This window comes from Sarcophilus harrisii, chromosome 2, assembly GCF_902635505.1.
Source record: "Sarcophilus harrisii chromosome 2, mSarHar1.11, whole genome shotgun sequence".
Lineage (NCBI taxonomy): Eukaryota > Metazoa > Chordata > Mammalia > Dasyuromorphia > Dasyuridae > Sarcophilus > Sarcophilus harrisii.
In genome coordinates this window covers 461,589,675-461,593,998 of record NC_045427.1, presented here as the reverse complement: position 1 = coordinate 461,593,998, position 4,324 = coordinate 461,589,675, and positions in this window count along the sequence as shown.

The following is a 4,324-nucleotide window of genomic DNA, read 5'->3' as shown; positions in this document are numbered from 1 at the left end:
TTAAGTCCCTACCTTAAAGTGAATTAGCTTATCAAACACCAATGGTCCATTTATCTCCTTTCCATTTATCTTCCAAGGAACTGTTGTTGTTGGGGAGGAGAAAGGAAGAGTTTTTAAAAGGTGGATCCTGGCAGGCTCAGAAAAGTCTATGCAGAAATTTGTTGGGAGTGGAGATGGGGTAATGAAGGAAGGGCTAGTCTCAGCTTGGCCACCAGTTGGCATATTTCTTCCCAGTTTGGCAAAAATTACAGGAATTCCATCCTAAGGTCTTTGAGTTCTCTGATTCTAAAGTTTTCCTCTGTACATACCCAAGTGGTAGGGGCAGAGAATGAGACAGAAATGGAAAAGAAAAGTAGAAGAGTTCTTCATACACCAGAGCCTTGACTAGGAACACCTTCTTGGTGAAAGCTATTTCATTTAAAAAGAAAAAGCTTCTTGTTGAATCACAGGAATTTAGATCTTAGCTCTCTCACAATTTGAATTTGGCTAAACCTTTGTAGGGCAATCCTTGATTTTCCTGCAGAGGAAGAATCCTAGGCAGGAGGGAAGGGGTCAGGATGATATGCTGGCACTTTTACCGATGTCCTGAAATATACCTCTTTGAATGAGCCCTTGAACCAAATATTTATTCTAAGTGTTCTGATTAATTTCTCTTTTCCAGGACCATAATTACTCAACAGCCAATCAATCATGTTTTATACTGTTCTACCTAATTGCTAATTGTCTGAGCTTGATTTTCAATCACCAATCTTCTAGTAGGAAGTGTTCCAATATGGATGACCACAAAATACATGCTCTTCTATTAGAGGAGTGTCCTCTAGTTAACCTGTCCCTGCCTAAAAAGTATATTTGTTCTTGTGTATGTGACCACATGACAATTGACTGCTGCCATTTATCATTAATTAATGTTCACCATTTCAGAATCTTCAGGAAACTGAAGTTATTTCTAGAGGAGCAGTCACTCTGGAAGGTCATTTTGGTATAATGGAATCTGCCCTTGACTAGGAGTTGAGACCTTGCCTTTGGTCTCTTCTCCATCCTAGGGGCATAAAATTCATATCATATCTACTCACAGAATCATAAGTTGAGACTGAAGAAAGTTTTCAGGAACCATCTAATCCAATCTATACCTAAGAAGAAATCCTGACATAGCTGAAGAGTAGTTATTCAATATTTTGCTTGAAAACTCTCAGTGAAGAGAAACTCACTACCTCTTAAGGTAGCCCATGTCATTTTTGAAAAGGAAAATTAAATCTGAAGAAGGAAAGTGAGTTTTTTTCCTAGAATATCAGGACAGTTTTCCCTGGTAATTTCTTGAAAGGTTATGTCCAGGTTCTTTTTACAGGAAGACCAAACATTTTAAAACTATCTCTGCTGAATCTATTTTCCAGGTCATTTGTTTTTCCAATGAGATATTTCACATTTTCCCCTATTTTGTTAGATTTTGCTTTATTGTATCTCAGTTTCTTATAAAATCAATTTTCATTTGCTCAGTCCTAATTTTTAAGGAATTTTTTTTTCCTAGGTGAGCTTTTGTGCCTCCTCGTCTATTTGGCCAATTTTGCTTTTTAGAGCATTCTTCTCTTTATTAGCTTTTTGTATTTCCTTTTGCACTACTCTCAATTTTGTTTTCTAATTTTCCCTCTATCTTTGTTACTTGATTTTCAAAATTCCTGTTGAGCCTAAGCCCAATTCTTATTTTTTCTTGGAAGCTTTGGATGCAGGAGTTTTGACTATTTGTGTCTTTTGATTCTCCTTGTCTCCCTAGTAACTTTCTATAGTCAGAATCTTTTCCTGTTGTCTGCTCATTTTCCTAGTCTATTACTCGGCTTGAAACTCTTTGTTAAAGTAAGACTCGCTTTCCAGGGTGGAGGGTGTACTGTCCCAAGCTTCAGGGGTTTTGGGGAGCTGATTTCAGAGCTGTAGCTGTGAGATCTAGTGTGCTAAAGCAGCAGAGTCTTTCTTCAGTGCTAATAAAGAGACCTGCTGTGAGCAGAGGCCTCTGGAAGCCGCCACTGTCACCATTCTCATGCTCACTCCTGGTTTTCTGGTTTCCCAAAGCTCTCTTACCCTATTGACAAACCTTTCCTGCTGAACTTCCAAGTAGTCTTTGGTGCCTCTGAGGTGAGAGGTCTAAAAACTGCCAATGCTACTGATGATTTGGTGGTCCCTAGGCCTGTTCCTGCTTTGCTGGCATGGGACTGGGACTGGGGCTGGAGAGAAGGCTGGGGCTGGTATGGCCTGTACTGGTACTGCACACTGGACTCCTGCCCTGGTGCCATTAACCTTTTTCTGCTGGGCTTCTAAGTTGTCTTCAGCTGGAAAATGTTCCACTCCATCTTTTTGGGTGTTCTGATGCTCTAAAAAAAATTTAGAGTTATTATTTGAAGGAATTTGGAGAGATTTGGGGGAGAAATCTGGTGAGTTCCTGCTTTTTACTCCACCATCTTGGCTCCACCTCCTATATTTCATTTTCTTACCAATCCTGACAGATGTTACTATTGCTCCCATTTTCTACATTAGAAGAGTGAGAGTTTAAAAGATTTTTTTCTTGGACACATATCTAAGATTACCCAAGTAGTTAATATGATTTTTGATAAAATGTACTTTATTCTCCAAACTTAAATATGAAAGGAATATTGAAACTCTCCCTACTTCCCTCTCTATTCATAGGGTTAATGTGATCAAATTAAATCTTGGTTAAAAATACTTAGTCAAATTTTAAAAGCTATGCAGATGTAAGGGACGTGAATTACACTGATCTAATTGACCAGATAATGGATCAATTACCCTCCTTGCTTGCTTATAAAGATACAACCTGTTTCCTCAAATTTCATTGATTTGGACACTTTTAAATCTGCCTATATTAACAGTATAAAAAGCATGAACACATTTTCTGATCTCCAGCTTTGGTTTTTTCCATAGCTTAGATCTTTCTTCAGAAATCTCCTTTCTTAGCTACAGCTTCACTGAGGGGAAGAAAATGAAATATAATTAACTTTTTAATTGAAGCACTAAAAGGAAAGAGGTGCTCTAATTATTCATTATTACTGTATGCAATGTTCCCGAAAGCTATCAACTTATTTAGTTTGGGGAACAAGAGATTTCAAATGAGTGCTGTCGGCATATTGTAATTAAAATATTTATTTAGAAATAGCACCAAAGCTGTATAGGTTCTCATCATAGGATGTGTCTATCAACTTCAACCTGTGGTCAAATTTCTGCCTTAAGACATAATCCAAGGTAAAAAAAAAAAAAAAAAGCAGGAACCTTGGGAGTAAGTGTCTTAACACAGATTTAGGAGAATTCAGATTGCCAACAGTCTAGTGCAAAGATACATGGAGCTCACAAGATGACAATAATTTAAGCCAACTATATTGAGAAGAGAAACTCACAAAATGAAGCAGTCAGGCAGAATGATGGAAACATCCATGCAGAGTAGGGTACCTTGTTGAGGCTTTCATGGAATTAAGGCCATTTTTGGAGCCCTGGAAGGAATTGGGCACATTTTCTTCTGATAGGTTTTTATAGTATTCTTATCTCTACAATAATCTTGTTCTGCTCACTTTGCATCAGTTCATATAAGTCTTCTGAAGTTTGTTTATTTTTTTTTCCTGAAATCATCCCCTTTGTAATTTCTTATAGCACAATAGTAATTCCACTGATAGTATGCATCAGTGTACCTACTTCTACACATCCCCTCCAGCTTTTTTCCTTTTCCTTTTCTGTTTTGTTAGCTAATTTGATGGATGTAAGATAGTACCTCAGAGTTGTTTAAATTTGCATTTTTCTAATCAGTAGTAGTTTAGAAAATGTTTTCACATGACTAAAGATAGCTTTGATTTCTTCTTCTGAAAATTGCCTCTTTATATTCTTTTATCATTTCTCAAATGGGGAATAGCTTTACAAGAACTCTTAAATAATAAAAAAAAACCCTCTTACGGAGAATAAATTGCATGGGAGAATATGGCAAACCTACCCAAGAAAAAGATTTTCTAAAAACTAAAATCGATCAAATAGAAATCAATGACTACATGAAATAACAAGTAATACTGGGCTATATTAAAAAAAGATACTTGATTTACCTGAAAACTTACCTATGAAACTGTCAAGGAGAAATAATTTTAGATTCACTGGACCTCCTGAAAATCAGGATAAAAATGATCTGGACATTATATTTCAGAAAATCATAAATACAAATTCCTCAGATCTATTAGAGTCAGAGAACTAAGTAAAAAACACAATCACCTGTGTATATTACATTTTATTCTTTATTCATTATCATTTCTTCTGGTTCTTCTTTAGAGCTCCTCATTGGTTACAT